Genomic DNA, 14,961 nt, shown 5'->3' on the forward strand with positions numbered 1-14,961 from the left:
CCTGACCGTTAGGTCCAGTCATGGACAACTCTGGGGTTGTGGCGCTCATCTCGCTTTACTGGCCGAGGGAGCCTGCGTACAGCTTCCGGGTCATGTGGCCAGCATGACTAAGCCGCTTCTGGCGAACCAGAGCAGTGCACGGAAACGCCGTTTACCTTCCCACCGGAGCAGTACCTATGTATCTACTTACACTTCGTGATTTCGAACTGCTAGGTGGGCAGGAGCTTGGACCGAACAACGAGAACTCACCCCGTTGTGGGGATTCAAACTTCCAACCTTCCGATCGGCAAGACTCAGGCTCTGTGGCTTAGACCACAGCGCCACCCGCGTCCCCTACAAAAGCTGACAACCACCCCAAATGCCTGCCAGACCATAGAGTGCCTTCCAATGCCAGTCATAGCAGACTCATTCAAATTAACAGATGTGATTAACATAGGTCCATTCATTTCAGTGAGTCTATCTGAGTAAAAAGTATTTGGATACAGTCCATAATACATTGCTAGTGATCTGTGGTTCTTCTTGGTGGGTCACAAGTTATTTGCAAACCTATGAATTCAACTGCTGACCTTTATTAGGAATGATCGTCCCAGAGGCACCTTCTGGTATGGAAAGATTAGCTGAAGGGCACTGCCCAGGGTCTAGAAATAAAAAAAAGATGCATTTATTTAAAGTAGGGCAAGAGTAGCTATCAAAATAGTAGGGAAGCATGATATGATAATACGATGCAAGAAATGTATTTTTGTTTTGTTGTAAACTACCCTGAGATCTATACTCTTACCTTACCATACCATACATCAGTATACAGGTGTCTATATTCCTACTATCTTGTGACTTCTTTGTTTTGGTTTTTAACTCTCTTTCTTTCTTTCTCACTCTGTCTTTTAATAAATGAAATTCTTATAATAGAATATTGGGGGTTTTTTTTAAAAAAAAAAAAACCTGCCCTGAGATTTTATGGAGAAGTGTGGGTAGTAAATTCTATCATTAATAATAATAACTGATAGGAACAAATGCAAACCAAAAATAAATTCATGCAAGCAGCACTCCTCATCCCGACCTCTTCCCCCACCCCCAACCCCAACCCCACCCCCAGTGGTGAATCCATTTGACAGTAACTTCAGAACCTCACCAGGTACGCTGAGGAAAACTCGATGGAAACAATTTTTTCCCAAAAAATCTTTAAGTTGGTATTCTCCAGCAAGTTGTTTGTTGGTGTTATTGATAAAGAGGTCATTTCCCCGTAGATAGAAGTGTTCCTTGAATGAGCTCTTGTAGGGATTCAGTTTTCCTCCATTTATGGCTAAAATGGCATCATCAGGATCAGATGAACTGCTGTTATGAATTAAAATTAAAATGTTGGGATAACTGGAAACATTAGCAAAGATAATCCCAGATGAACCTTCTGCTATGGAGACGTTAGCACCAGGGCAGTATGTGGAACCTGGAAGAAAATGAGGGCAACTCATTAATAGAATTCTACCACCAGCCAGACAGATTAGATCTCACATCTTAAGAGAGGCAGGATATCATTACACCATACAAAAAATGGCACCTTTGCAATTGCACATTTGGTAAAGGTCATATTACACTTGTTGACCAAAGTCCCTGAAGGCACTTTGGAAGCTTACAGTTTCCCATCATCTTTGGGAGGCAGACTATGCTCATTGGCATGGCAGGTTCGGTTCACCCTCTGAGCCCCAGGCGCCGGCAAATGCCACATCGCTCCTGCTACTGGGTTGAATACAACATTTTACAAAGCACTTTTGAGGCATATAATGCAACACTGATCTAGCAATTCTGCTTCCACACTTCTCCTGGTTTCTTTACATTTCTACTAAATTGCATATTGCAAAATTTGTAATCTTCAAATTTCTTCCTCTGTTAATTTCTGTTAGCTGCTATTCTGCAGGATTTACTCAAGATCTACTAGGCTATTGACTTTGTTATACTGGTTCTTAAAATATTCAATAAACATTTTCCAGTCCTGCTTATTTTCTTTATCATCCTTTTCTCTTACCCTGTTTGTTATGCCTGCCAATTCAGAATATTCAAGCATTTTAAACAGCCACTTTTCCTTAGTGGGCACCATACTCACAGCAGCAGAGCAAGCCGATTGGGCGGGCAGGGCCAACCACCTGTGTGGGTGGGGCCAGACCCCCACGGGGTGGGGCAAGCCGGGGCAGGAGGCTCCATGGGGCCTCCAAGGAGTCTGCCTGCCTCCTCACATTCAGCCACCCTACAGCTGAGGGCAAGGCAGCGGGCGGACTGTTTGGGGCAGCACAGAGCCTGTGGGCGCCCAAGCCACTGCATCTCTCCTGGACACACAGCAGGTCCTGCGATTAGTGCCGCCAGGCATTTGTCACCCCCCCTTAGTGGTGACACCCGGGGCAACTGCGCCCCCAGTGCACCCCCTTCTTACCCATTCTCCACCTTTGTGTCAATAAGAATCTAGCCGCAGTGGTGGCATATAATAATAAAGTCTTTTGTTTTTTAGGGACTTCTGTTGTTACCATTCCCAAGAGGAATGCCTCAGCCTTTTTTGAGGAAGGTTTTCTTTTTTAGTATCTTTTTTAATTTAGCGTGGCAACATCAACACGTTGGAAGTTCCTGCCTATTTATACACACACACACACACACACACACACACACACACACAACTTGATTGTTAAAAACAAACAATCCCGCAAAGCGGTTTACAAAAGATTAAACCGGTAAAAGCAAGAATTACTTGAAAACATACAAAAGTCAAAATGTCAAAATTACCTCAGCATTCTAAGCATTTGGGTAGGCTTGTCTAATCAAGAATGTTTTTAGCTGGCGCTGAAAAGTGTTGCGTTCTCAAAGTGTACAGTGAAGGCATCTGCTTCACCTCAAAAGGCAGGGAGTTCCAACGTCTAAGAAGTCCTGCCACACCAAATGCAGAATGGATATTATGTAACACTAGTGCAGGGGTCGCTTTAACTAGCCCACGAGCCGTCCCCAAACTGAGCCGCCCACTCGGCGAGTCCCCGCGCGCTGTGCTAAACCAGTGCAGCACGGCACGGGGACTCACTTCCATGGCACAGAAAATTGCGCCTGCGCATGTGCATATGCCGGAAATTGCATCTGCACAGACACAAATGCCAAAAATTGTGGGCATGCGCACTGATGTGCACGCACAATCCAGCCCACAGAGGGATCTCCACTGGAGTGAACCGGCCCAGGCAAGGTAAACCTTGCCCACCCCTGCACTAGTGATATCAGGCAGGCAGCTTCCCTGTATTCTTTTCAGCACCTTCTGAAGATATTCATACTTAGACATATTTAGGCAAGCGTACTTGGTTGCTTGAGGGACGCGGGTGGCACAGTGGGTTAAACCACAGGGCCTAGGGCTTGCCGATGGCGGTTTGAATCCCTGCGACGGGGTGAGCTCCCGTTGCTCAGTCCCTGCTCCTGACAACCCTGACAACCAGAGCTGGCCACATGACCCAGAAGCTGTACACCAGCTCCCTCGGCCAGTAAAGCGAAATGAGCGCCGCAACCCCAGAGTCGGTCACGACTGGACCTAATGGTCAGGGGTCCCTTTACCTTTACCTTTACCTTTACCTTTACCTTTACCTTTACCTTTACCTTTACTTAGTTGTTTAGGATGTTTTATGAGTTTTAATTTGCTCCAGTCTCATCTTATTGCACTTTTAAATGGTTGTAACTTTTTAGTGATAATATTATTGTTCTATCTTTTTTATAAGGTTTTAGGAAGCTTTTTTTTCTACAATCCAGTGGTATATGAATTTTACGAAGTAAATAAATAAATTCAGCGCAACACACCCGCGAGTAAACTGCAACTGTTTTTCTTATTCCTGCTGTTTCTTAATCCCTAAAAACCTTCCACCTGAAAGCGTATTTTGCCCAGGGCAGCCACACAACTGTGAGTTAGCTGGGGTGTGAACTCAGCTTTTTCTGGGCTACATGCCATGCTCAGCTGAGGAAGTGGAAAAGTATTTAAGAGAACTGTCACGTACTGTACTCTAATGTGATCTGAATATCTTAATAGCCCTACAGCTCTGCTGTTTACTCATTAGCATGAGTGAGGAGGGATAATATCAAAACAATATACCCTCTCCTACCTTCCTTAACATTCTCACATCTTCAGGATGCTGAGAATTGTTAGGAGAGCCCTCCTATCACCCTCACAAGAACTACAATTTCCAGAATTCTCTGGGAAGAAGAATTTATCATCAAGCCCCTTTTAAACTGTGGTATGGATACCCTGCACTCCCCACCTTCTAACACTAGCCTCTTCGTCTGTCCTACACTGGTCTAGACACTAAAATACATTGACAACTTGCCAAGGAAGACATAGCAAAACCTGTGAGAGATTCAGGATTGTGGAAACTCAGAGTTTCATATGTTGCTGAGCAGCTTTCTCTTGCCAAAAGGCTTGTTTCTTGCAAAAAAAATGCTTATCCCAAGGCGAGTTGGCTTCCGCAAGAAAGACAGCAGAGTTCCCAGTTTATCATACAAGCGATTCACAGATAGTTCTTGAATATCCAGTAGTTCTTTCCCATGTTGCTTGAGGGATAGCTCTGTTGGTTAGAATGTGGTGCTGATAACACCAAAGCAGCCTGTAGGTTCAATTCCTTTAGCGGACAGCTACATATTTCTGCCTTGCAGTCCAGCTGGACTTAGGTGATCCTCAGGATCCCTTCCAACCCTATAGACAAGTCTATGATTATATGAACATTTGCACACCTCTCCTGATGAAATCAGCTGCCCACATTCACCCCATCAGAGTTTTGCTCTTGCTTACCCATTTGTTGTCTCTGGGCAAGGTGGGGAGAATACACCGAACCACACAACTGCTGTCTAAGCACCTGACCTCGGCTTAATGTGGACCCTAAGCCCCTCCTTTGGGACACGGGTGGTGCTGTGGGTTAAACCACAGAGCCTAGGACTTGCCAATCAGAAGGTTGGTGGTTTGAATCCCTGAGACGGGGTGATCTCCCGTTGCTCGGTCCCAGCTCCTGCCAACCTAGCAGTTCGAAAGCACGTCAAGGTGCAAGTAGATCAATAGGTACCGCTCCGGGGGGAAGGTAAACGGCATTTCCGTGCCCTGCTCTGGTTCGCCAGAAGTGGCTTAGTCATGCTGGCCACATGACCTGGAAGCTGTACGCCGGCTCCCTTGGCCAGTAAAGCGAGATGAGCGCCACAACCCCAGAGTCGGCCATGACTGGACCTAGTGGTCAGGGGTCCCTTTACCTTTAAGACCCTCCTTCCTCCTTTAATTCCCCTGTGCACATGAGGTGTTCCTCCATCAACCTCTGCTCTCCCACATCTCCTCCTCCCTAAATCCAGTCAGGTATCCCCTATGAGGTTGATGTAGCTCCCTAAGTCAGATTTTTCAAAGCATAGCGCAGGAGGAGAATGCTTCATGGACAAGGGGGGATTAAGACAGGAGCTTGCCGGCGCCTAGGTGCAAAGATCCCTCTGCCCCCCCTTTCCCAGAGTTGTCGACCTTTTCTAAGGGGAGGGAACCCCAAAGTTATTGACCTTTTTAGGAAAGGTTCCCCCAGAGTTGCTGACCTTTTTTTAAGGGAGCTTACACATTATCTCTAACAAGCCCCTAGAACAAAATAAAATGAAAAGGCAGAAGAAAATATAATGAAGTCCTCAATTCCAATGCGAGACACATTCAAGACTGAGCAGTTCTTCCAATTCATCCTCATGATTCAAATCACTACATATCAAAAAGTTAAAGCAATCACCAGTTTGTTGTTCTTTAAATAAATTAATAAAGTCACAGACAATGAAGTTCCCGGCCAATTTGTGTTTTAAGTACGAAGCTGGCGTTTTCAAATATTGGGTGTGTGTGTGTGTAAAGCAGTGACACCCTGAACCTAAAAAGGACCCAAAACTTGGGTCACAAAGGCTGCAGCCCTAACTGCACTTACCTGAGAGTAAGCCCTGCTGAATCTAATAGGACCTTACTTCTGAGTGGACAGTAGGACTGCAGCAAGAAACACAGTTGGGTATTAGGGCTTTCTGTTTTAACGTCTCAACCAGAGGAAAATGCAATATTGGAGATTAGGGAGAAAGAATGGAATATGAATAGATTGGGGGGAGGGGGCTGAAGAGAGACCAGAAACCACAGGTAGCAAGACTTTCTGGGGAGCAAGTCTCACACACAGTTGCTTGGGGCAAGGACTGCAGAGGGACCATAGTTGGGTTGTGCGTGTGTGTTTTTCAGAAAAACATAGAATTGGAAGGGACCCTGCGGGTCATCTAGCCCAACCTCCTGCAACGCTTTTTAGCTTGCATTGATCTCAAAAACCTTCAGTGCCTTTTTTTTTTTTTAGTTGGATAAGCAGTTAACAGGTTTGTTTCACAAATAAGGGAGAAGGAGGGTTGCTGGCTTGGTTTGGTTTGCCTTTGTTCTAGTTTTTAGCATGTGCTTAGTACCGTAGTTTCAGGCTGTGAGCCGCCCTGATATCTATGGGTGGAGGGCAGTAGTAGTAGTAGTAATGGTGATGATGATGATATTTTTCGCAGGGCTTAGAGTGAGCGCGTGATGGCCAGCTGCTGGAATGAATGGGGTCGGTGCTAAATGGTCTGGCTTGCTTTACAACCCCTAGGGACCTTGTTGGGGGGGGGGCGGAGAAGGAGCCCACCGAAGAAGAAGAAGGAGGAGGAGGAGGAGGGAAGAACGAAGGATAGAGGCAGGATTCCAGGGAGAGAAACCAGGCCAGCTGCTGCTGCTGCTACTACTCATGGCTTGGGCTAGATGTAGCTGAACAGGACAGGGCTGCAGGTGCCTGCAGGCTAAAAGGGAAAAAACCAAGGCAACTCTCATCAGGAGCGGCTCCTACGAGCAAGACGTCCCTGCCTCTGTCTCGAGAGAGAATGAAGTGTGCCTCTAGGGGAGAAGTCAAACAGCTGCATTAGCAACTTTCTGTGAAACGCAAACGCCAACACTCCACCCTAACCTGCCAAGGGAGAAAAGGCAAACCCTTGATAAGTTCGAGGAGGGGGGCTGGGTTGGACCCAAGACTACCAATCTTGCCCAGTTACAGCGCCATTAAAAAATGGCCACGTGGTGGTGGGGGGGCAGTATATTTCTAGGTAGTCGAGTTGTGTCCCGCATGTTGAGATCTCTGAAAGCAGGGGTGGCAACTTGAATAAAATACTGGGGGGGGGGGGTGTCGATCACATGACCAGGTGCACAGACACCATTTGAATGGCAATGCCGATCAACTTCGGGAGTGCCGGCCCCTCAGATATTTTATTGGGGGCGGGAGCAAAGGGACCTCGGCCCCTAGGAGTTTGTTCTATGGCTTAAAGTAACGGCATATCTTGATGACAGGAGTTCAGCAGTGGAGGGGTAAGGGGGGGAGTATTTTGCAGCGCGGGTGAGTCATCCTCGCCTTCTAACTCCCACAGGAGGGACGCTTCAGATCGGGACTACGATGGGGGGCAGGGCTTTAAAGAGCCCCCCCCCTGCCCACGCCACCGTCCCAACCGTCCAGTTCCCAACCTGACCCTGGGCCCCTCACATCTCACTCGGCCCTCGGCAATTGCCTACAAACCCGAAACGTCCGCCAGCCTCGACAGGCAGGATAGCAGCAGCAGCAGGCCTCGGCAGAAAGCTCCTCCTCGCCGTGCGCCCCCGTTGCCTTCGCCCGCGGCTTCTTCTCGCACCAGCGCTGCCGCCATCGCCCGCTCCTTCCGACACGCTCTTCACCACTGATATCACGAACTACCGTAACTTCCGACGAGGCCCGGAATTACACCGTATTAGAAAAGGGAGGGCAGAAGTTGCCGGGAAAGCGGCGGGAGCGGGAGCCCGTGAAGCCGTGGACACCGGTGAAGCCGGGGCAGCCCGCTGGGCTCTGCGCAGAAGCGATGCCTGCTCTGTTGGCGCTCGCACTCGCAGCTCTCTGCCCCTACCTGGCTCACTCACTCTCTCTCACTGCAGTGCTGGCTGTGCGAATCCGATCCGAGCTTCCGGGTGGCCGCCCACTGGGGAGGGGAGGGTGCCAGGCGTGCGGGGCGGAGAGAGAGGGAGGGAATATCTGGGGGAGGGACAGTGCAGCGGGGGGGGGGGCGCAAATTACTTGCCTTGCCCCGGGTGCTGACAAACCACGCTACGCCACTGTATGTGCCAACTCCCTGGGGGACATGGGTCCCCAAGCACCCGCAAAATTCCCCATGAAGGAGCTGGGCACCCACAAATTTCGGTGCACGCTCCATGGCATCCACAACCCCCGGCACCTACGGTAGCCTAGGGAACAGCATCCCAAGTTGCGCTTAAAGAAGTTGCGCCCAATCGAAAACAGCAACTGATCTTAAATACAATCAACGAATTGTTCGTTTATTATATTTTAGAATAGAATAGAACCTACCCAAGTGACGCTGACATAAAAACCCCCACAAATGCACTAAGTCTTACCCTCCCTCTCCACCCCACTTCTTCTTCCACAACCTTATTCAGGATATAACACTATTGTCTCACTTCAAATGTAAAAAAAAAAAGACTCTACAACCTAAAAAGAGATAGAATGCATGTACTTTCTTAAACCAAGAAAATCTTTCATAAAATTATTTAATAAAGGAGTCCCTGGGAATGGATCATCAATGGCTGCCACATGAAGTTCACGTCCCAGCTAACTTTGTTGCGCTGACATAAAGTGTGATGAGTGGAGAAAAGGGGGAGGGGGTGTAGAATTAGATTTGGATTAAAGAGTGGGAGGTAGGTTCCAGAAAGTAGCCTATATGTAGTCCTATAGGTGTTTACTTGGGGCATTTTGGACCATCTGACTTAAGCACCTTTGTGGCGCTTGTGTTGGTTATAAAGGTTTATAAGCAAGGACTGAGCTGGGACGTGAACCCAGATTTCCAGGCTAGCATAGACTCTCACATGCGGGTCTGTTATTTTTCGATAACAGATTGGCAAATTAAATTACAGGAATTTGTGGAGATGGCTCAATTGACTAGCAAACTCAAAGGAAACTCAAAGCAAAAATTTGGGGGAAATGGGGTGGTTACAGAAGATATGTTCAAAAATAAAATAATAGTTTTGACTCCGTGCTAGCATTTGAGTGACAAAGGAAGTAAAAGGAGGCGGATAACAATTAAGGATTTATTATGTTTTCTGGATGTATTGGGAAATTTATATAGAAAGGTTTATTGTTTTGTGTACGTTCAATTGTAAGATAAAACATATGCGAAGGGACTTGACAGGAATTCAAAAATGAAGGAAAGATTTTGTAAGATATAAGGGGGAAAATATTTATTTTCATTATTATCATCATTTTTATTATTTTCTGTGCGTGTGCCGAGGTGTGTTTTGTATGGAATGTTTGGGAGGAATTAAGACGGTAAATAACAAAAAGGATAGAACTTTTTTTATGTATGCCACAACAGCAGCAAGAATACTTATCGCGCAGTATTGGAAGACTCAAGAACTACCCACCTTGGAAGAATGGCAGATGAAGGTGATAGACTACATGGAACTAGCAGAAATGACTGGCAGAATCCGAGACCAGGGAGAAGAGCAGGTGGAAGAAGATTGGAAGAAATTTAAAGACTATTTACAGAAATATTGCAAAATTAATGAATGTTAGTATGATGCTGGATTTAAGTTAAGCGGCTTATAGTAACAAGGTTTTGAAGTCTATGGAAAAATGGAATGTTGAAGAGAGGGAAAGGTAAAGTTAAAATATTAAGATAAAAATTGAGATAAAGGTAATGAGGAAAAGGATTTGCTGAACGAACAAATGTATTGGAATACAAAGGAGGGAGGTGTGGGGAAGTCCAAGAAACAAGCTAAAGCAAGAATTGTTTTGAAAGATGAAGTTGTTTTTAACTGTTGTTATTTCTTGTGTTTGTTTTTATATGTTACTGTTTTCTCTTTGTATTTTTCTTTGTTCTGTTTCTACTATATTATGAAAACTTAATAAATATTATTAAAAAAGACGGTAAATAACAAACAAAATATTGCGGTATGTAATTTTTATTTCTCAGTTATATTTTGTGGTAGTATGGTTGTAATGCTTTTTGTGACATAAAATCACTCAATAAAAAATATTTTTAAAAGACTCTCACATGCGGAAGTGGTTTTTTCCCTGTACTCTATATACTCTTAGATAAACGGCCACCGCTCTTTATTGGGGTGATAGCTGCTGCCGGTGGTAATGTGGTTTCCTCCGTCCTTTCCTTGTTCTGCTGCTGTCTGTAAACCCGCAGCTCACGGCTCACACCAACCTCTTTATCCGCTCAGCACTGAGTCATTAAAAGCACACCGTACCTCACCAAAAAAAAAGCCGCCGCCTGGATCCTGGAAGAATAGTGAGAGCGATCATTCATCCGCAGCCATTCCTGAGATTTTGAATCCCTATGAATTTGCACTGGATTGTATTAATGGTTTAATGAGTTTGCTCATTTGGCCTGATTATAATAAAGTCTTTTGTTTTTTAGGGACTTCTGTTGTGTGTTGTTACCATTCCCAAGAGGAAGGTCTCAGCCTTTTTTGAGGAAGGTTTTCTTTTTTAATATCTTTTTTAATTTAGCGTGGCAACATCAACACGTTGGAAGTTCCTGCCTATTTACACACACACACACACACACACACACACACACACACAACTTGATTGTTAAAAACAAACAATCCCGCAAAGCGGTTTACAAAAGATTAAACCGGTAAAAGCAAGAATTACTTGAAAACATACAAAAGTCAAAATACTCAAGCGGATCAAAATTACCTCAGCATTCTAAGCATTTGTGTAGGCTTGTCTAATGAAGAATGTTTTTAGCTGGCGCTGAAAAGCGCTGCATTCTCAAAGTGTACAGTGAAGGCATCTGCTTCCCCTCAAAAGGCAGGGAGTTCCAACGTCTAAGAAGTCCTGCCACACCAAACGCAGAATGGATATTATGTAACACTAGTGCAGGGGTCGTTTTAACTAGCCCACGAGCCGTTCCCAAACTGAGCCGCCCACTCGGTGAGTCCCCGCGCGCTGTGCTAAACCAGTGCAGCACGGCACGGGGACTCACGGGGTCCTTTTACCTTTACCTTTACCTTTACCTGGTTGTTTAGGATGTTTTATGAGTTTTAATTTGCTCCAGTCCATTTTATTGCACTTTTAAATGGTTGTAACTTTGTAGTGATAATGTTATTGTTCTATCTTTTTTATAAGGTTTCAGGAAGCTTTTTTCTACAATCCAGTGGTATATGAATTTTACGAAGTAAATAAATAAATTCAGCGCAACACACCCGCGAGTAAACTGTAACTGTTTTTCTTATTCCTGCTATTTCTTAATCCCTAAAAACCTCCAACCTAAAAGCGTATTTTGCCCAGGGCAGCCACACAACTGTAAGTTAGCTGGGGTGTGAACTCAGCTTTTTCTGGGCTACATGCCATGCTCAGCTGAGGAAGTGGAAAAGTATTTAAGAGGACTGTCATGTACTGTACTGTAATGTAATGTGGTCTGAACATCTTAATAGCCCTACAGCTCTGCTGTTTACTCACTAGCATGGGTAAGGAGGGATAATATCAAAACAATATACCCTCTCCTACCTTCCTTAACATCCTCACATGTTCAGCATGCTGAGAATTGTTAGGAGAGCTCTCCTATCACCCTCACAAGAACTACCATTTCCAGAATTCTCTGGGAAGAAGAATTGATCATCAAGCCCCTTTAAAACTGTGGTATGGATACCCTAGTACACTCCCCGCCGTCTTAACACCGGCCTCTTCGTCTGTCCAGCACTGGTTTGGACGCTAAAATACGTTGACAACTTGCCAGGGAAGACAGAGCAAAACCTGTGAGAGATTCGGGATCGTAGAAACTCTGAGTTACGAATATCGCGTAACTTTTCCCCGTCTCTCTCTTTCCCTCTTTCCACTCCCCGGGCGTTTAATCCCCTCGTCTTTGTCAGCCCACGAGGACACCCTCCGTGCCATGGCCGCCTCGGGACCGCAGCTAGGGAGCGCATAGGCTCGGCCGCGGCAGTCCAGCGCTGGTTCCCTTCACAGCCACCTAGCTGTAACTTCCCACCCACGTGCTTACCCAGTGCGTTTTCTTTCTAAAGGCTGTTTTTCGTGCCTTTCCGCGGCTGTGTGCCCGGGTGTCCAGTCTCCCCTGCAAGCCCCCAAGCTTGCAAATCGCCCACTGCAGTGAGAGCAAGGCTGAGAGAGAGAGAGAGAGCGCACCAACCTGCTTTTTCCTCCTTAGTCCCTGACGCGCAGGGCACGGGCCACTCCAGCAGCAGAACGCAGAAGAATCCGGCGGCGAGCGCTTCCCCTGTGCCTCGCTCCCAGCCAGCCCGTCGCAGCAGCGTCGCCGGCATCCTTCTTCCAAACTCATTAAACTAGCAACAGATAGCAAGCGGGGAGAGCCGGGAGAAGAGGAGGAGGATTAAGAGGCGGGAGTATTTAAACGCGTTCGAGAGAGAAAAAAATTCACTTCCGGATTTCCGGCTTCATCTTCTGAAACCTTTGGCCCCCGTGACGCTCAAAGCCAAGGTTTAACTGTACGGTGCAAGAAATAATGTATTTTTGTTTTGTTGTAAACTACCATGAGATCTGTACTCTTACATTACCATATATTAATATAGAGGTGTGTATATTCTTAAAATCTTATTACTTTTTTTTCTTTTTCATTTCAACTCCCTTTCTTTCTCACTCTATATTTTTAATAAATGAAATTCTTATAACAGAATATTAATTTTTATTTTTATTTATTTTTAAAACCCTACCCTGGGATCTTACGGAGAAGTGTAGGTAGTAAATTCGATTATTAAGAATAATAACTAATAGGAACAAATGCAAACCAAAAATAAATTAATGCAACCAGCCCTCCACACCCCCACACTAATATATTAAAAAATAATGTTAATTAATACAATGTGCAATTATATTCGGAGTTTGGTGATAAAGATAGAATATAGCTTGATGTAGATAGGGTCAAATCTCCTTTACAGTTGGTGGCTATCTTGGCTATATAATCTGCTCTAATTTTCCTAGCAGCAGTTGCAAAGAGTGCTACACGCCAGGTCACATACTTATCTCTGTCTGCGAGGAGATATAAAGTCATGTCAGAGGGGTTCTGGCCTGGAGACCTTGTTATTTACCGTCTTATTTCCTCCCAAACATTACATACAACAACACACATATGTGCAGACACCCACACACCCACACCCGCACACAAAATCATAATAATGAAAGTAAATATTTTTCCACTTTTATCTTCCAAAATCTTTTCTTCCACTTTGACTTCCTGTCAAGTCCCTTTGCATATGTTTTATCTTACATTTTGTTGTTGTTTAGTCGTTCAGTCGTGTCCGACTCTTCGTGACCCCATGGACCAGAGCACGCCAGGCACTTCTGTCTTCCACTGCCACCCGCAGGTTGGTCAGATTCATGTTTGTAGCTTCGAGAACACTGTCTAACCATCTCGTCCTCTGTCGTCCTCTTCTCCTTGTGCCCTCCATCTTTCCCAACATCAGGGTCTTTTCCAGGGAGTCTTTTCTCATGAGGTGGCCAAAGTATTGGAGCCTCAGCTTCACGATCTGTCCTTCCAGTGAGCACTCAGGGCTGATTTCCTTAAGAATGGATGCGTTTGATCTTCTTGCAGTCCATGGGACTCTCAAGAGTCTCCTCCAGCACCATAATTCAATGTACACAAAACAATAAACCTTTCTGTATAATTTTTCTAATACATTCTGAAAACATAATAAATCCTTAATTGTTATCCACCTCCTTTTAGTTCCTTTATCCCTCGAATGCTAGCACGGAGTCAAAACTACTATTATATTTTTGAACATATCTTTTATAACCATCCCATTTTTCTGCAAATTTTTGCTTTGAGTTTCCTCTGAGTTTACTAGTCAATTGAGCTGCCTCCACCAATTCCTGTAATTTGATTTGCCAATCTGTTATTTTTGAAGCCTCTTGATCTTTCCATCCCTTGGCCACGAGTATACGAGCCGCTGCGATTGCATACAAGAATAACTCTCTTAGATTTTTTGGGATCTCTTTATCTGATCAGCAAGTCCTAGGCTCTGTGGTTTAACACACAGCACCACCCGTGTCCCATTTATACACAGATAGAGCTGGGTTAACCAGATTTCCACCTTTACAAGCAGCACATTTCAAAATAGCTTTTGCTGATTTAAAGGCTTGCAATTTAAGTGCCTGGCGTGCTCTGCTCCATGGTGTCACAAAGAGTTGGACACGACTAAACAACTAAACAACAACAACAAAATTTAATATTGGATAGCTGTATATTCCAAGATGCCGTTTCTGAATAAACCAATCCCAGATACTTAAATGCACCATATTTTTCGCTCTATAGGACGCACCAGACCACAAGACGCACCTAGTTTTTAGAGGGGGAAATCAAGGGAAAAAATATTATCTGCCCCCCAGCCCCAAAGAGCAAAGAAGCCAAGACAGCGAGCGGGATCCATCCCATTGGCTGTCTTGGCTTCTGCCATAGCTTCGCAACCTCTCCAGCCGGGAGCTAAAACTCTCCAGCGCGGCTAAAGAAGAGTGGCTAAAGAAGCCAAGGCAGCGAGCGCAATCCATCCCGCTCGCTACCTTGGCTTCCTCTTTAGCCTTGCGCAGCCTCTCCCGGCTGGAGAGGCTGCTCGCAGCTATGGCAATTCCCCCACCTCCCGCAAAAGCCCACAGGAGCTCTGTGCACCCTTTAAGGAGCGTGCGGCTCCTGCAAGCTTTTCTACAAGGAGGGAGAAGGTACTGACTGGCCGCCTCAGTCCCTTCTCCCTCCTGGGGAAAAGCCTGCAAGAGCGAAGCTTGTGTGCGGCTCTTGGGGGCTTTTCCTGCTTGCCTCCCCCCCGCATTCGCTCCATAGGACGCACAGACTTTCCCCCTTAGTTTTTAAGAGGGAAAAAGTGCATCCTATGGAGTGAAAAATACGGTATTTACTTGGTTTATGATGTGTTGATCCAGGTGCCAAACATGCTTT

General features: G+C 45.6%; 1 protein-coding gene and 1 long non-coding RNA gene across 4 annotated transcripts in view; one reads left to right on the plus strand and one right to left on the minus strand.

The window, feature by feature from the left end:
• Window positions 1-14,961, plus strand: part of LOC310670891 (C-type lectin domain family 2 member B-like) — a 221,216-nt gene that overhangs the window by 8,832 nt on the left and 197,423 nt on the right. The window lies entirely within an intron of this gene.
• Window positions 569-8,423, minus strand: LOC310671103. Its single transcript, XR_014507784.1, has 4 exons — window positions 8,120-8,423; window positions 7,563-7,887; window positions 1,130-1,441; window positions 569-638 (listed from the first exon to the last, which is right to left on the minus strand). It is a non-coding gene; the product is annotated as an uncharacterized lncRNA (long non-coding RNA).

Source organism: Podarcis tiliguerta (genome assembly GCF_965153285.1).
Source record: "Podarcis tiliguerta genome assembly, chromosome: 2".
NCBI classification, from domain to species: domain Eukaryota; kingdom Metazoa; phylum Chordata; class Lepidosauria; order Squamata; family Lacertidae; genus Podarcis; species Podarcis tiliguerta.